This window comes from Mobula hypostoma, chromosome 20, assembly GCF_963921235.1.
Source record: "Mobula hypostoma chromosome 20, sMobHyp1.1, whole genome shotgun sequence".
Taxonomy (NCBI): Eukaryota; Metazoa; Chordata; class Chondrichthyes; order Myliobatiformes; family Myliobatidae; genus Mobula; species Mobula hypostoma.
The window spans coordinates 63,239,868-63,259,255 of record NC_086116.1 but is presented as its reverse complement, the minus strand read 5'-3'; positions in this window follow the sequence as shown (position 1 = coordinate 63,259,255).

The window sequence follows — 19,388 nt, the reverse complement described above, 5'->3', positions numbered from 1 at the left end:
CCACATCTTTCCTAAGAGTGGTGATTAGAACTGTGCAATACTCCCAGTGTGATCTAACCAGCATTTGTTAAATTGCAACACAAACTCTCCACTTTTACATTCAATGCCTTGATCTATGGAGACAGGCATGCCATGCCTTCTATAACATCCTATCTGGGCAGCCACTTACAGCGAATTGTGGACTTCAACCAAAGGTCTCTTTATTCATTAATATTCTTCAGTGCATTACTATTAATTGTTGATGTTCTATCCAGATTTGATGCGTCATTTTGCACTAATCAAGGTTGATTTCCATGTGCTAATACTTCAGCCAAATTTCCAACCGAATTAAATGCTGCTGAACCTTTACACAACCGTTCTCTAATAATCTCTCCACCCCTGATACAAGGCTAATCGGCTTGGAACTACCTGGCTCATCCCCGCCTCTCCTCAATAATGGAACAGCATTAGCCAACCTCCATTCTTCTAGTAGAAGTGAGAAAAGATTGGATTCAGTGTTCTTCCTCTCCACCCCTGAAGCCAACGGTAAAGCATAGCTACTGGTCTGTTGTCCACCATGCCTGTTCTGTCCTGTTAGCCCATGTTCACTAATCATACTCGCCCACATTATGAAAATATCCTTGAATGCCCTGTCTATCCAAGCATGTCTTAATGCCTCTGATCTGACTGCATCAGATTCCACCACCAGCAGCTGGATTTGAGTACACCTCCCTGAAACACATGCAGGGCCAAAGTTCTAGTGCTGGAAGATGGGATAAGGGTGGTTCTTTTTTTTTGGACAAGTACCTACGTGGTAGGCTGAATAGTCTCCAAACACAGATTAATATTGCCGTTACTGAAGTGGTATTGTGATAATAAGTTCCTGACTGGGCTTCTCCCCCATCCCCGGCCTTTCCAGTCTTGATGAAGAGTCTCAGCCTGAATCATCAAATGTTTATTGCTCTCCATAGATGCTGCCTGAACTGATGAGATCCTCCTGCATTTTGTGTGCGTGTTGCTCAAAATTTCCAGCATCTACAGAATCTCTGCTGATCAACCTCTTCACTATCTTGTTTGGTAAGGCAGCCATTTGTATGAGTACAACATAAACAGTGATCCCAAAATTAACTTCCCCATCCCTAGCTCTTTGGGTAAAGATTGATCTGGGAGCAGGAGAGATGAGGTAATGCTGGAGGGCCATTCCAGTTCCCAGAGGTTCAGCACATTAATGTAGCAGCAAGAAGCTGTTCATTGAGAGTGCTGGTTGAGGAAGAACTGCCCAGTCTAATTCAACTTTCCAGCACCCAGTCCAAATCCCTTTGAGCTGTGCCTCGTGCACATCCACGCAAGGGCAGTACAGTATAGTCATAGTCATACTTTATTGATCCCGAGGGAAATTGGTTTTCGTTACAGTTGCACCATAAATAATTAAATAGTAATATGTAAATTATGCCAGGAAATAAGTCCAGGACCAGCCTATTGGCTCAGGGTGTCTGACCCTCCAAGGGAGGAGTTGTAAAGTTTGATGGCCACAGGCAGGAATGACTTCCTATGACGCTCTGTGCTGCATCTCGGAGGAATGAGTCTCTGGCTGAATGTACTCCTGTGCCCACCCAGTACATTATGTAATGGATGGGAGACATTGTCCAAAATGGCATGCAACTTGGACAGCATCCTCTTTTCAGACACCACCGTCAGAGAGTCCAGTTCCATCCCCACAACATCACTGGCCTTACGAATGAGTTTGTTGATTCTGTTGGTGTCTGCTACCCTCAGTCTGCTGCCCCAGCACACAACAGTATGTAGTGGTTAATGTCACACTTCATAGTGCCAGCGATTGGATTCCTTCTGCTACCTGTAACGAGTCTGTGCATTCCCCACCATGACTGCCGAGTGCTTTGGTTTCCTCCAAGCGTTCCAAATAAAGACATACAGATGAGGGCTAGTAAGCTGTGAACATGCTATATCGATGCTAGAAACATGGTGACACTTGTGGGCTGCTCCCAGTACATGCCAGGCGGCAGTGGTCACTGACGCAAGCAACGCATTTCGCTGTAAGTTTAGATGTTTCAATGTATGGGGCAAATAAAGGTAATATTTCATCATTAATCACTATCTGAACATCTGAGGCAGAAAGGAAGATCAGCTGAGTGCCTCCATTTTCCAGGGTATCAGAGATGGGCAATAAATTTTGCTTCCCAACTGCTCCCATAATAGCTATCTGAGAACAACACCCAGTTAAGTCTCACTCATGGAGAAAGACCAGTCGGCTGTGTTTCTGAAGAATAAAATTAGTACACGCTTTCTGCAGAAAGAATTTTGCCTCTAAAAGAACTTTTAGAAGAATTGGGGTGGGGGATCTCATTGAAACCTACCAGATAATGATAGACCTAGTTAGGGTGGATGTGGAGAGGATGCTTCCTTTCGTGGGGGAGTCAAGGAACAGTGGGCACAGCCTCAGAATAGAAGGATGTCCATTTAGAACAGAGATAGGGAGGAATTTCTTCAGCCAGAATGTGGTGATTTTGTGGAATTCATTGCCAGTTGGCTGTGGAGGTTAAGTCATTGGGTATATTTAAAGCAGAGGTTGAGAGGTTCTCAATTAGCACGGGCATCAAAGGCAATGGAGACAAGGCAGGAGAATGGTGCTGAGAGGAATAGTAAATCAGCCATGGTAGAATGGTGGAGAAGATGCAATGGGCCAAATCAAGATGTGAACTGCTCAATAGCATTCTGTTCTCAAGCTGGCAAGAGTTAAATACAATACATAAATTACACAGCTATATTTTTTAATGTCTAAAATGATCCAGTGAAGGAATCTAATCTACCAGCCACCCACACTATGGGCTCAGTCAAACAGAACAAGTTCCTTGCTTGAACAAGCATTGGTGAGGGGCATTGTCTGAAGCCAAGGGGACTTAGCAGCAGCTACATTTTCAATCAAACAGGCAAAACCTTAATCCAGAAAAGATTTACAGGCACTTTCCACAACAGTAACCATTGTAAAATACGAAATATATTTGAAAATGGGATACAAGCCCATTTATAATTTTGAATCGTATCAGTTTCACCATCAACAAATCAGGCATGCCTTCACTTGACATTTACGAAAGACCCACACTGCTATTCCTGTACCTCAAGTCACAAGAGAAAATCCTGTCGTTCCACTGGAGAGGTTTTGGCTTTGGGATCCATCTCAATTACACTTTTTCAGAAGAAATTCATTTTCTGACAAGAACAAGACATCTAGCATGCATAGGGTTTATAATTCTGTAATTTCTGCAAATACTGAGAGATAAAAGTACTCCAAGGAGATTGCAAAAGCAATCCAAATTACGGTGGATTCTGAAAAAATGCATGCCCTGACATACCCTCTGATCCCTCTTGCTGTGACAAGAGCCCATCCAGCATCCATGATAATTAAGGACAGAGCACATTTCAGGCAGGCCCAGACTGAGAGATGCCTATTGCCAAAAACCAGCTGTGTCACCCTGTGGTTCTGGCACCAGGGATCTATTGAGAGACCCAGAAAGAGGAATTATATTTCCTTTTGAACATAGTATCCTCTTGTGTTGCCCTTTTTCTCGTTTCTTAAGTTCGGAACAGAGGGAGTGCTGCTTTCATCAACAAGAAAGCTCACACCCAAGTGGGAAAAAGAAAATTCACATCATGCATGGGTAGCAGTGGTGTTTCTCCATTTAAAGTGGCACTGTCCATTCTCTTAGAGCAATGAGAAGTTTCTTCTGCATCGTTTTCTTCCTCTTTCCCATCCAAGGTCTGTGACTCATTCTTGCATCCAGTCTTTCAAAAGGTAAATTTCCAATATTAATTCATCAATTTCCAAATGCTGACCAGATGTTGGCTTATGTTGGGATGAAGTCAGTGTTACAACATGCACCCGACCATGCAAGCCTCTGGGTTTAGATGCTGTTCCAAACTACAGGCAGCTGGCACGGCTCCTTTAAAGATTTAGCCCCGCTAATTGGCACCAGAGTTTTAATATTTGCAGGTTCAGTGCTCACTCGTCAGCTCAACTTTTGATGCTTGTTTAGCATCTAGTTTAAAACCCTGACTTCCTTTCAGCCCTGTTTCATGTCTCAATTCTAGTCTTGGATACTTCAGAACTTGGGTCCTTACCTAGGTTTCTCATCACAGTCGGTACTTGGTGAAAAGATGCCAAAAGGAAGTAGAAGCTCGCGCAAACGCTTCCTGTCAAGGTGGCTTCAGGCTGAGACATCAGTCAAGGTCATTGTTTTTGCTGGGTTTTTTTTAAGTTTTCTCGGGATGGTTTTGATGGCAGTGCAAGGAGTTAGGGGAGAGGTTAGGATTTATGGACAGTGATGAGGGGGAGTCAGGGACAGTAGTTAAATAGTCAGGGGCAGGAGACAGTGGTCGGACTCCAGGAGGCAGAGGCAACTCTCCATTGTTGAAGGCCAGCAGTCCCTATGGATAGATGATGGGTCTGCAGGTGCTGAGGATGAAGACCAGAGAACTCCATGGTCAATGACTGATTTGTGTGGACTTCCTGGATGAGGCTAGTGACCCCATGCTCAGGTTGGTGAGCTGCTCATAAGAGAGGCCTCAATTGCAGTATTCTGTGGCTCTATTCATCACATCCAAGGAAGTATGTTAACACTAAAATGGGTAAAAGGGAGATTTATGAATCTGTTGCCAGGGTTGAAGTTTATGAGGAGAAATTGTTGTAGTAGTTGCCTTTGGTTAAAAGAAAACTGAGCAGAAACCTAATCAAAGAATGTTAAATAAAGACTAATTCAGGGCAAACAGGAAGTACCAGTATCCCCTGGCATAGGGCATTGATTATGGGAGAGAGATTCACAGTAACTGGCAGAAGGATTAAAGGAGAATTCTTTTCACTTGAAGAGATGAGGAACTGGAGTTTTGCCTGAATGGATGGTGGCAATTAAAATGTCACCATTAAGGTGGTAAACCCAATGCATAGAAAGCACTCAGAATAAAAAAAACTTTCCTGGGATTATTTCTCTCTTGAGAATGTACTCCTTGCTGAAACTTGGGAGAGAGGTCCCACATTAACCAAGTTCAAGTTTAATTGTCATTCAACCATATACATGTATCACGTGCAAACAGCGAAGTGAAACATCGTTCCTCTGGGGCCAAGGCGCAAAATACAGTAAATACAGTCACTCACTGCACACAGCACGCATAGCAACCATTGCAAAAAATGTTAGCCCACATTCCTGAATGGCATGGCCTGACGCATGGAATAGACACAATGACAACAGCATTTCCTACACTAACTTGACAATCCTTCAGTGACTGTTAAATGCTCTGGGACATTTCAGAGACATGGAAACAATATGGAAATTGAAAATACAGAAGCTCTGTTCAAAGTTTCCTCATGAGAATGGGAACCATCTCTAATTGGGCACAACACAAGAGTTCAAACCAAAACAGAAATTTAACCAGCAGGTAAACATTTCAGAGGAAAAGTGTAGCCCAACGTAACTAATTATTGATTACTTGGCATAAATAAATGAGTCCGATGGTGTAAGGATTCCAGAGCACTGCTACTGCCTGGGAAAAGTTTGTGCTCAAGAGATTTCAGCATGGAAGCATGACAATACATTTGCTGCAGTTTTTCTGCTCTCCTTCTGTAACAGATTGCACACGTGTGTCTGGGGGTGGAGAGGCAGAGGGAGAGGGAGAGGGAGATTAACCAAGTGCTTAAAAGCTCTCAATGGGTCAGTAGTCAAGAATAATTGCTGGAACAAAATGAAAAAGAAACGCAGTTCTGATGAAAGACCTATGACCCAAGACATTAATCCTGCTTGTTTTGCCACAGATGCAGACTTGCTTTATCTGCTTCACTTCATCCATAACAAGGCCCGCTTACTCTACAAACATCCTTGCTACTTTCTGAACCACCATGCTTCCTCAATCTTAGGGGCAACATGGCAGTGTAATGCCTTACAGCACCAGTTATAAGATTTGGGGTTCAAATCCCACCTTTTGTACATTCTCCCCATGATGCATGAGTTTCCTCTAGGTGCTCTGGTTTCTTCACATATTCAAAAGACCGTATAAGTTAGGGTCAATTACAGGCATCCTATACCATTGCCAGAAGCAGTGTGACATTTGCAGGCTGCTGCAAGCACATCTCAGACCACGCTGGTCAGTGAGATAGACATATTTCACTGTATATGGGTGTTTATCTGGGGTGCTGCATACCAAGTTCACCCTCCTGGAGCTACTCATCTTTAAAAACTACATCCACCTGAGGGAGCAAATCCAGTCCTGCTGAAGGGTTTCAGCCCAAAACGTCAACTGTACTGTTTTCCATAGATGCTGCCTGGCCTGCTGAGTTCTTCCAGCATTTTGTGCAAGCTGCTGAGAGAGCAAATGGAGCCTTTGTCTAATACCTTACCCAGAACACAGCAGTTCAGCCCCCTCACTATTGGACCAGTCCGATAAATATTCCAGTCATTTGGTATGAGCACTGGTGGCCTTCTTCAATTCAGGCAAAACTCAAACCTACTTGATGACATAGGGAGACGGTTTGGCACTTTAAATACCTGTTTCACACCTACATTATGCTAACTAACCCTGAAATTGAGTCAGTCATAAATCTAAGGAACAAGGATGGGTAAAATCTTGCTTTAAAGGGATGTTCTTGACATTTCAGTATAGATGATACGAAGAATTTTTGGATGGCCCTTGTGGGAAGAAGGTCTCATATACTTTGCAACACCTAAGGAATTAGACAAAAGAATTACTAGGGGCAATTGGATAAGATATTTTCCGTGGTCCAACACAACATTGCATCCGACATGATCTCCAGTTAAAATTTCTGCAAAGTGTTAAAACACGTAGTTACTTCCTAAAGGTTGGGTTGTACTGTTAACAATTAATCTCCCAAGATCTGATAAAATGGTACCAGGAAGCTAATAGCAGATTATCGAGCATGCCCTTTGAGAGAAATGGAAATTATGAAGCAAGCTTCAGTTTTTAAGTCACGCAGGTGCTGGTAACAAATGCCGAAAAATAACAGACGAACTAAGCCAGCAGCTAGAACTCAAACTAACACAAGAGCATGGATTCCAACTAAAGTTGTACAGAGTGAACAAGAGCCCTACAACACCGTGTCCATTTATATAGGTACCAGTTGATCCCCACCGCATTCCCACTGACCCCATATTGTACCGTTCAGTTCATCTACACACCAGCCACAATTTCCACAGATCATAGTGAGAACCTGTAAACCCCACTGAGGAGTCAACCTGGGTCATTGCACCCGACACCGGCACCACGTTGCCTTACGGAACAAATGTGGTTTGGAATACAACAGTTTCGCCCAAATTTAAAGACTGATAAAGTTCACATTAAAGATTAACTTTAGTTGTCACACGAATGTCTAAACAGACAGTGAATAACATCATATTCTTCAATGATCAACACAGTCCAAGGCAATGCTGGAGACAGCCTGCAAGTATTGCCATGCTCCCAGTGCCACCATGGCATGACCACAGCTCATTAACCCTAACCAAATGACTTTGGAGTGTGGGAGAAACCGGAGTACCCGGAGGAAACCCACATGGTCACGGAGTGGGTGGGGGGAGAACATAACAAAATCCTTACAGACAGCTACGGGATCTGAACCCGGGTCACTGGTATGTAACAGTGTTACCCTAACTGCTAAGCTACCGTGCCCCCTATACTGCGCTGCATTCCCCTGGTAAAGATACTGTCATTATTAAATAGTAATACAATCTCCAAGCTCCAAAGGCTTGAGAAATAGAAGTCTGACAGGAGTTGATGTCCTCAGCAAGATGCTCCCGCTCCCCAAAGTGCACACTATCTGGAAAGGAGTTCAGTAAAGCTGTTCCTTTGATCGGAGTACACTGAGTCAAGCCGAGTGGGGAGTCAATTAACAAGCGATGTGCATCACAACTGGCTCAGGAAAATAATTGCTGCAATCAATCATTTAATTCTAAGACAGTCCATTTACTTCAGAGCATCACCGAAATCTTATCATCTTGCCCACCTCATCGCCAATGACCTATATCCCTGTAATTCCTGCAAAAATACAACAGTCTCTAATTCTCAGTTATTTTGTTGCGTCCCTCACTCCACCTTGAGCTACAAGCTGCATAAATCCTCTGCCCCCTATAAATGGTTTTAAAACTGATGAAGTGTCTCGGACCGACAGTGAACTGTGAAATGCATCATTTTGCATTAACACAGCAACACGTCCAAGGATGTACTGGGGGCAGCCGCATGTGTCACCACACATTCCGGCACCAACACAGCGAGCCCACAATGCTCGGCAGAACAACACAGAACACAACAAGCAACAAAACAACAGCAGAAAAACAAGCTCATTTCCTCCCCCAAAGACACGGGCAGGACTCCAGCAGACTCATGGCAGTGCAGACACTGGGCCCCGTCTTTCCCAGCGGACTTGCTGCAGAGAGGAAAGTGCAGAGATCTCACTGGTCGTCGACTGGTAATTTGTTGGGATGCACAATTATGAGCCACTGGTGTCAGCGAGGGCCCGGAGAGTGGAATTCAATTGCTTCTGTGCATTCACTGGGGTAAACCACATTTTATCAATGCGCTGAGCCTTTGGCGCACAATTGCACGAGCTATTTTTAATGCAATTACTGCATTGTTTATGACAATCTGCAGCTGAATCCCATGAATCACTGCCATGAGTGTTTACATATCATATCAAATTAACAGATGGCGGTGTGTAGCTCTGTAAGCAATTGCTCAAATGTTACATTTGAATTACCAGCTTCTCTATGACCCTTTTATAATGCCTGCTCCTCAATCATGAGGGCTCGGGAACCAAGGAGAAGGAGATATTCTTGGAGCAAACCTTCCCCTAATTCTATTCATGTGTGGATGATCAACTAGAACCAATTCCACAAAAACCATAAGCCACAACATGGCTTATCCTGAATTCCTAATGACCGAGTCAATAAGCATATGGGCATACCACTCCAGAATCGAGGCTCTATTCAGACTTGCCTGCTTCCCACAAGGCAACTGAACAATGTAGCATTGCAGACGACCGTTTATCGTCATTTAACTCACTGATATCACATTAAAAAAAACCTGTTGCAAAACACCAACACCACCTTCTACCGTGAGGAAATGACAGGCAGAAGTCTGGCAGTTTCTTGGGAGCACAAGAGATTCTGCAGATGCTGGAAATCTTGAGCAACATACACAAAATGCTGGAGGGACTCAGCAAGTCAGGCAGCATCTATGGAGAGAAATAAACAGTCGACATTTCAGGCCAAAACCCTTCATTTCTTAGGAGTCTACTTCTCATGTCTGTGACAATTTTATAGAATACAGGTATCCCCCCACTTTACGAAAGTTCGCTTTACACCACTTCACTTTTACGAAAGACCTATATTAGTCCCTGTTTTCACTAACCGAAAGAAATCCGAAGAGGATTTTCGCTTTTACGAAAAAAGGCGAAAAGCGAAAATAGTATTCAGCGTTTGTTTTGCAGCGAACCAATAAAGGCAGCGCACACCCCGAGCAGCAAGAGTGGCGCTGCCAAGCTCCTTCCCCGGGAACTACACTCAGCATCAAGCCGCCATGGCTCTGAACTGCGTGAGATTTTCGCTACGATTGCCAGTGCTGCAATGATTGCAGAAAAGTATGACTTTAATTTTGGAAGGGCACGTAGGTTTAGGGCAGGTTTGCAGGATGTTTTGAGTGCTTACAAAGAACTGTATGATAGAAAATTGCGTGAACCTTCCAGTGTGCTCGCTGTCTTCCCGACTCTGGTAAGTGAAACTACACCGTACATACATTATTTCTACTTTATATAGGCTGTGTATTTATCATATCATTCCTGCTTTTACTATATGTTAGTGTTATTTTAGGTTTTATGTGTTATTTGGTAGGTTATATTTTGGGTCTGGGAACACTCAAAAATTTTTCCCATGTAAATTAATGGTAATTGCTTCTTTGCTTTACGCCATTTTGGCTTACAAACCGTTTCATAGGAACGCTCTACTTTCAGATAGTGGGGGAAACCTGTACGTTCTTTCACTGAGGTGTTTTTTTTTAGAAAAACCTGAAAAGACCAAGCGCACTTAGAAAATATTAGCATCTTAATGTACGTACATTAGACTATAACAAAGACTCATAAAAAACGTGTGGGTCGGGATTTACTTAAACTGGTCTTCAATATGCCTATCATCCATTTTAGAGGTTATGTGCACTCCATCATCTGTAAACAAATGATTGCATTTACCCGTCATAATTGTATGAAAAATTATGAGGGGTATAGGAAAGGAAAGGTACATCACATCCGGAGTTTCTCCGGTTAGCGGACGATTTCCCTCCATTCGTGGGGATTCGCGTACTAGGCAAGTTACAGCAGTGGTTTGCCATTGCTTTCTGCTGGGTGAGTTTCCAAAGAGATCACCAGCTCGTAACCCAGCACGGATGGAAAGTGTGCAGGGGAGCCGGCTGGCTGGATTTGCGGGGTATAGAGAGGGTTAAAAAAAAAGCAGGCTTTGTAGACTGAGATTGGGTGAGAATAGAACTGGAGGTCACAAGTTAAGAATGAGAGGTGGAATGTTTAAGGGGAATTGGAGGGGATGAGGAGCTTCTTCACTCAGAGGTGGTGAGAGTCTGCAACAAGCTTCCAGCAGAAGTGCTGGATGAGGGTTCGATTTCACCATTTAAGGGAAATTTGGATAAGCACGTGGATGGGAGGGGTATGGAGTGTATGCTAGTATTCATAGCAAGAGGATTCGAGTACAGGCGCAGGGAGGTACTACTGAAGTTGTACAAGGCCTTGGTGAGACAACACCTGGAGTATTCTGTGCAGTTTTGGTCCCCTAATCTGAGGAAAGACATTCTTGCCATAGAGGGAGTACAAAGAAGGTTCACCAGATTGATTCCTGGGATGGCAGGACTTTCATATGAAGAAAGACTGGATGAACTAGGCTTATACTTGTTGGAATTTAGAAGATTGAGGGGGGATCTTATTGAAACATATAAAATCCTAAAGGGATTGGACAGGCTAGATGCAGGAAGGTTGTTCCCGATGTTGGGGAAGTCCAGAATGAGGGGAAACAGTTTAAGGATAAAGGGGAAGCCTTTTAGGACCGAGATGAGGAGAAACTTCTTCACACAGAGAGTGGTGAATCTGTGGAATTCTCTACCACAGGAAACAGTTGAGGCCAGTTCATTGGCTATATTTAAGAGAGAGTTAGATATGGCCCTTGTGGCTAAAGGGATCAGGGGTATGGAGGGAAGGCTGGTACAGGGTTCTGAGTTGGATGATCAGCCATGATCATACTGAATGGCGGTGCAGGCTCGCAGGGCCAAATGGCCTACTTCTGCACCTATTTTCTATGTTTCTATGTTTCTATGGAGAGCTTTGGCCCAGGTGTGGGTCAATGGCTCTAGCAGAGTAACAGTTTGTGGTGGGCCAGCTCTGTGGACAAAAACACCTTGTTCTTGAGAGAGGTCAGAGGAAAACTGCCAGAATGGTTCAAGCTGACAAGAAGGTGACAGTAACTCAAGATAACTGCACATTACAAAAGTGATGTGTATGAGCATCTCTGAACGCACAACATGTCGAAAGTTGAAGTAGTTGGGCTATAGCAAAGGACCATGGACATACACTCAGTGGCCACTTTAAATCATGTTATTAAGTACTCAATAGAGTGGCAACTGAGTGTGTATCTAAGTAAAAATTGTTTCGTTGAAACAAGAGGCAGCACGGTAGCATAGTTGTTACAGTGCCAGTATCCCAGGTTCAGGTCCTACCTCTATGGTCTCCTCCCACATTCCAAAGATGCACAGTTTAGGGTTAGTCAATTGTGGGCACACTGTGTTGGTGCCAGAAGTGTGGTAACATTTGTGGGCTGCCCCCAACACAAACTTTGCTGATATGATTTGACACATGATGCATTTTGTTGTGTTTTGATATACCTGTGACATATAAAGCTAATCTTTTCTTTCTTTAATCAATTACTACATCAAAAGCTGTACACAAGTTATTTGTTTTCCCAAGAAGCTATATCCTGCATGTAAAACTGCATAAGCTCCCATGAGATCTTTCTCCCCTCAACCACACTGTTTTACATACAAGCCCATTAACTTCTTATGAATTGAGATGTTTGAAACACTGTTTCTGTGGAGATGCAGGGCGAGTCACAGATTCTAAACCAAACACTAGATCGTAGCCAGAAGACAGATACAAGCAAATTCATAGTTCTGGTTGAAGAAAAGCAGGCTGGGTCTGAGGGAGCCATGTTTAGAGTAACCAACCACAGGGACATCCACCTCACTTGAGTGAAAAGCCATCATCAAGTGGAACAAAATGAAAATGCAAGTGTTCCAGAGTTCAATTCCAACACCATCTGTAAGGAGTTTGTACGTTTCCCCATGAACCATGTGGGTTTCTTCTGGATGCTCCAGTTTCCACTCACAGTCCAAAGATGAGTAGGTGAGTAGGTTAATTGGGCGTTGTAAACTGTCCTGTGATTAGGCTGGGGTTAAGCAGGTGGGTCCACAGACATGAGCAAATCTGCAGCTGCTGGAGATCCGGGATCAGGTTATCATCACCGGCATGTGATGTGAACTTAGCAGCAGCAGTTCAATGCAGTACATAATATAGAAGAAAAAAACACAAAATTAAATAATAATAAATAAATCAAATACAGTATACGTATATAGAATGGATTAAAAATTGTGCAATAAACAGAAATATTTTAAAAAAAAAGTGAGGTAGTGTCCAAGGGTTCAATGTCCATTTAGGATTCAGATGGCAGAGGGGAAGAAAGCAAAACACATAATACACTAGAGGAACTCAGCAGGTCAGGCCGCATCTAGAAAGAGTAAACAGTTGACATTTTGGACCAAGACCCTTCTTCAGGACAGGAAAGGAAGGGGAAAAGTCAGAGTAAGGTGGTGAGAGGAGGGGAGGAAGAAGTACAAGGTGGTAGGTGATAGGTGAGGGGTAGGAGGTGAAGTAAAGAGCTGAGAAGTTGATTGGTAAAGGAGATAAAGGGCTGGAAAAGAGGGGATTTCAATAGGAGACTATAGAAGACCATGGAAGAAAGAGAAAGGGGAGGAGCATGAGAGGGGGGTGGTGGGCGAGCAATGAGATAAGGTGAGAGAGTGAAACAGGAATGGGAAATGGTGAAGGAGGGAGTGGGTTGCTCGGTGGTGCAGCCTACTGGGCCAGCAGCGCCTGTTTCAACCTGTATCTCTAAATAAATAAAATAAATAAATAGATCTGGAACATCGAGGATAGTAATTAATATTTATGGAATAATTAATGGTTCCTGTCGCAGACCCATTTGCCACCACTCTGTGGAGCTATGCTCCCAGGACTGTGCCAAATACATATTCAATTTGTCAATGACATCATTGCTAAAGCCTCTGCATCAGATGATGTTCTGCTGGGGAACAAGAGACAACAAAGAAAAGTCAATTATGATCAAAATGAAGTATTCTTGAAGTACAGGTCTGATTGCTCCCGGCTGAGTGCCAGAACTTTCCCCAGTTCTGAAAGAAGGTCACCAACCCGGAACATCAACACTTCCTTGACTCCACAGGGCTGCAGGAAGATTTTAATACATTCAGCTTTCATTTCCAATGTCTCCTTTAGTGGCTTGTCTGACTGATGCCCTGGGAGGTTCTCACTACATCGGGGGTGCTAGGTTAATGCAGGCCGCTGCTGTAATTAAACAGAGCTGAGAACTGCAAGCACAGATTACGCCAGTGCAAGGTGAGCTGGAGGTTTTACACCAAGCCTCCCATCTCCAAGTCCCTGCTCTTTTTTGCTGTTTACTATTGCTCAGGAGCTTACATAAACACATTGGCACTCTGATGGTCTACATCACAGTTCAAAGCAAATTTATTATCAAACTATGTATATGTCACCATATACAACCCTGAGATTTATTTTCTTGCAAGCATTCACAGTAGAACAAAGAAACATGATGGAACCAGTGAAATACTAAGTACAAAGACTGAAGAATAACCAAAACACAAAAAGACAAACTGTGCAAATACGAAAAAAAACAGATACGTAGGTAGGTAGGGTAAATAAATGTGAGTCCATAGGTTGTAGAATCAGTTCAGTGTGGAGCAGTGCATGCACTCTGCACTAAAACACTGAATATGGTCAAGGGAGAGGTGGTTTGTGTAAGAAATGTGGTGGAGAAGAGATAAAAGTTACCTCCTTCACAAGAGACAAGATATCCCCACTTATTTCATTGGCTGCTTCCAGCTTGCAACAAGTCTTGCCTAGCAACACTTCGCTCATCAGGAAGGGTAAACCATTCTGCTTCCATGCAGTGATTACATCTTCTGTTCAGCCAAATTACCAGGCAGAAGTGAGAGAATATCTCCCTGCATGATATCACACCAATGCTCGCACCTCTCCCGGGGCTCGCTATTACCCAGCATACTCAAAGACTTGTGACAAACAAAAGCATTTAATAAATTCGAGGTCCAGAAAACTGATTCAGATTTTACCAAGGACAGCTAAAGAATACATATCAAGAAAAATCAGAAGTGAAGAGCTCGTACATGAAAGAAACAGCAGTTCGTCATCAATATATAATCAGTTCACAGCCCACAACTCCTCCAGCCATTTACATTGCTGCAGATTTCCAGCATTTTTAGTCTTAAGTCCCCATTGGTTCAGCAATGCTCAGTGCGGACAAAAACCTGCCCATTCTGTCTGCACGTGACCAGTCTCACAAAACTCCTTCCACACATCAAGTGAAATGGATGAATAAACAACTCAACTCAGAAACCAGCATCTATACACAATAAGGGAGGCTCATAGAGGGTGGTCTTTCCAGTATACCCTGATAATCAGAAACACAAGATATCTGCCGAAGCTCGAAATCCAGAGCACCACACACAAAACGCTGAAGGAACTCAGCAGGTCAGGTAGCATCTGTGGAAAAGAATAAACAGTCAATTTTTCAGGCCCTTCAACAGGACATCACAGACTAGATGAATCTGGATGAAGGGTATCGGCCTGAAACATCAACCATTTATTCCTCTCCATAGATGCTGCCTGCCTGACCTGCTGAGATCCTCCAGCTTTTTGTGCTTGTAACCCTGATAATCAACAGCAATGACTTCGATGAGGAGAGAACTGAAGCTAAATATCACTGACTTCAGTGTAAAATGACTGACCACGACACCCCAGCCTTTCTCATTTATAATTTGCAAAGGGATATTATAGCTCAACTTCAGAGTGAGGAGAAAATGGGGGAAAGCCGAAAAACAATATGCATTTATAAATTCTGCAGTAAACGTTTAGCAGCATCACTCAATGAGACAGAGCAAAAGTCAAAGGGCAAAGCACCAACATAGTTACCGCTATCCTAACTTTCACTGGTTCATTAAGTTCTATCTCATTCTGAGTCAAACCTCAGAGCCGTGTGTGGGATTAACCATGCGGCCTATAAACTGATCCCTTTCATTTCATTTCCTATTCCAGCAACTGAAACTATTACAATAGGGAAATGATTCACTTTACCAAAATGAATGATAAATTACCTCTCTTGGCCACAGAGTCACATGCTATGCCAAGGCCAATATCAGACCCTTGAATCATCAACCCCAATGATGACTCCAGGTCAAGGATTTCTTTTCATCCGTCCATCTGGCAGACTTGTTTCCTGTTAGAGGCTTGCAAAACTTTTCCACGGATTGAATCATAACATGAATACCTTTGACCCACTTTCCTCCCCCGTTCTTTAAAATGGCACCTGTTCTGTGTGTCCATCTTAGTCACGTCTGTCAAGCAAATTTTTCAACATAACGATTCATTGAAATATAAGGTAGTTTTTGGAACTGTGAAGGCCCCTTATTCACTGTTGCTTCAAGAGATCCATTAATCAAATTGGATGTGGACAATTCACTGAAGCTCGGATAACCCATTGTGATAATTCACTACAAATCATGCAGTATCAAATGACGACAAGACTTAAGAGCAGAATTAGGCCAGTCGGACCATTGACTCTGCTCCATCAGTCCATTGTAGCTGATTTATTATCCTTCTCAACTCCAGTCTCCTGCCTTCTCCTGTAACCTTTGATACCCTTAATATATCAAGAACCTGTCAAACTCCTCTTTAAATATACCCAATGACCTGGCCTCCGCAGCTGTCTGTGGCAATCAGTTCCGCAGATTCACCACCCTCTGAACGGCCTAATTCTGCCCCAACTGTTCATGGTCTTTTTGAACTAAACAGTGAGGATTCACGGAAACACTGATGTACTCACTCAACCAAAGGGAAGTCACACAAGCTAACTGCCATAGGCTTCACAGGCTGCTGGACTGTGTTAAAGTGTAAAAGGGGAGTATTCAGAGGAGTGTAAAATCCCAGACTAGATGAGTCCTGATGAAAGATCTTGGTAAAATCATCAGCTCACTGGAATTTTGCTTGTCCTTTCTGTTGAAACATCAGTTTCCATATCTGCAGGATACAGTTATGGGGCAGTTCTGCACCTGCTTGACCACATTACGTATGTCTTCACCATTAACAGGAAACCAGACATGACTTCAGAATACTCTGGGAGCTCTGAGAAGCTAGGAAGTGTGTGTCACTGGCCTACACGTGTTCTGCCAATATGTCACCAGCTTACAGAGTCAAAGATCTTCAACTGCTATCACCATAGGAACTTGTACCTCCCTCAATGATGGGGCACTACAGTAGCTTTACTAACATGAGTGCACAGAAGGAAAAGCAGTCAAAGGTCTGTCACACGTAAACATGAAGAATTCTGCAGATGCTGGAAATTCAAGCAACACACATCAAAGTTGCTGGTGAACGCAGCAGGCCAGGCAGCATCTCTAGGAAGAGGTACAGTCGACGTTTCGGGCTGAGACCCTTCCTCAGGACTAACTGAAGGAAGAGCTAGTAAGAGATTTGAAAGTGGGAGGGGGAGGGATGGAGCCAAGAGCTGGACAGGTGATTGGCAAAAGGGATAATGAGAGGATCATGGGACAGGAGGCCCAGGGAGAAAGAAAATGGGGAGGGGGGAAAAATACCCAGAGGATGGGCAAGGGTTATAATCAGAGGGACTTGCCCATCCTCTGGGCTTTTTCCCCCCTCCCCCTTTTCCTTCTCCCTGGGCCTCCTGTCCCATGATCCTCTCATATCCCTTTTGCCAATCACCTGTCCAGCTCTTGGCTCCATCCCTCCACCTCCTGTCTTCTCCTATCATTTTGGATCTCCCCCTCCCACTTTCAAATCTCTTACTAGCTCTTCCTTCAGTTAGTCCTGACAAAGGGTCTCGGCCCGAAATGTCGACTGTACCTCTTCCTAGAGATGCTGCCTGGCCTGCTGCGTTCACCAGCAACTTTGATGTGTGTTGCTCAAAGGTCAGTCAGCTGTCAAGGGCTGGCACAGTAGCTCTGCTATTCGAGTTACTATCTCACAGCTTTCGTGATCCAGATGCTGTCTGTATGGAATTTGCATGTTCTCCTTAACAGCACATGGGCTTCCTCCAGATTCTCTATCTCCATCTCACGTCCTACAAACAGGTAATTGCAAACCAGGCACTCAATGCCACTTTAATAGTTACACCTGTACACCTAATCATTAATGCAACTATCTAATCACCCAATCATGTGACAGCAACTCAGTACATAAAAGCATGCAGACATGATCAAGAGGTTCAGTTGTTCTTTAGACCATACATCGGAATGGAAAAGAAATTTGATCCAAGTGACTTTGACTGCTGGCGTCAGATGGGGTGGTTTGGGAACCTCAGAAATAATCTCTAGAGTTTACAGAGAATGGTGCAAAGAACACAAAAGCATCCAGTGGGTGGCAGTTCTGTGGGCAAAAATGACTTGTTAATGAGAAAGGTCAAAGGAGAATGGCCAGAATGGTTCAAGCTGACAGGAATTTGACAGCAACTCAAATAACCATGTATTACAGTAGTAATATGTCGAAGATCATATCTGAACGCACAACACGTCAATCTTTGAAGTGGTCGGGCTACAGCAGCAGAAAACCACAAACATGCACTTGATGGCCACTTCATTGGGTACAGGAAATAGCTAATGAAGTGGCCACTGAGTGTGTATTGCCTTCAGTGTGCAGGGAAGATATTGGGAGAGTTAATGGGAAGGTAGTGCAAGTAAAATAGGATTTGTACAGGCAGATGCTGGGCAGTCAGCATGAATTCAATGGGCCAAATAGACTGCTTCTGTGCTGTAAGATCTGTATAATTCTTTGACTCACCCTGTTTTCTGTTCTGGAAAATTGCAGTTGATATCATTGTAACCTCAATCTTACATTCCTACTCATCCATGGAAATATCACACCCAATTGCTCAGGAACCTAATTCTAGCTTTAAAGATATTCAAAAACTGCTTCTGTCACCCTCTCCATCACCCTCATCCCCCACCCCCATGGAACGAAGTTCCAAAGTCGCAAAAAAATCCAAGAGAGGAAATTTAAAAATCACAATCTTTTCCTTAAATGGGTGACCATTATTGTTTTTAAAAGTGATCCCATGTTCTATCTCCCACATTCACTCCAACAAGATCCCTCACACGACAAGCAGCACACGCAAACATTTTCATGGGAAATGTGTGGTTCCATTTCACCCAACTATTCCTGGCTGGTGACACAAATAGCACCAGTCATGATTCTTGAAGCTAAAACGGCTAAGCAATGTCAAAGCTAACACAAACAAATTGCCGGAGGAACTCAGCAGTCCGTGGAAGGAAGTGGACAGCTGACAGTTCAGTCCAAGAGCCTTCCTCTGGACAGGGTGTACAGGGGAGAGAACCAGCATACAGAAGTGAGGAAAGGGTTGGGCAAGACTGGCAAGCGATAGATGAGGAGGGTTGATGGTCAGAGGAGAGAACAGTGGAAGAAGTGACAGAGGTGGAAGGAACAAAGGGCTGCAGGAAAAGAAAAGAAAATGGAACATAGAATCAGTTAAGTGAGATGGGATGAACAATGGCAAGTCTCATTATTCAGTCCGGCTATTTTGCGATGCATTGGACTGTTTGTGATGTTACCCTAAGACATAGGAGCAGAATTAGGCCATTCGGCCCATTAAGTCTGCTCTCCGCCATTCAATCATAGCTGATTTAATACCCCTCTCAACTCAATTCTCCTGCCTTCTCCAAGTTACTGAAAAGTTTAGTAATATATTGGCATGCAAGACACATGGTGCCTTTACAGATTAAAAAAAATGACAATGTCACAAACTAAATAGAATGGAGAGGTATTTAAAAATAAAACCTTAATCTCTTTCATTAGTTACCTATTAAACAAAGTTACTAGTTGACCAATAATTTTAATTTTGTAAGGAAGCTAGTTTTGAATTCAGCTTTTATTTTCAAAATTATGTCTTGCACCTCTGCCTTTTGAAAGGTGCTTAATCAAAGCTCAG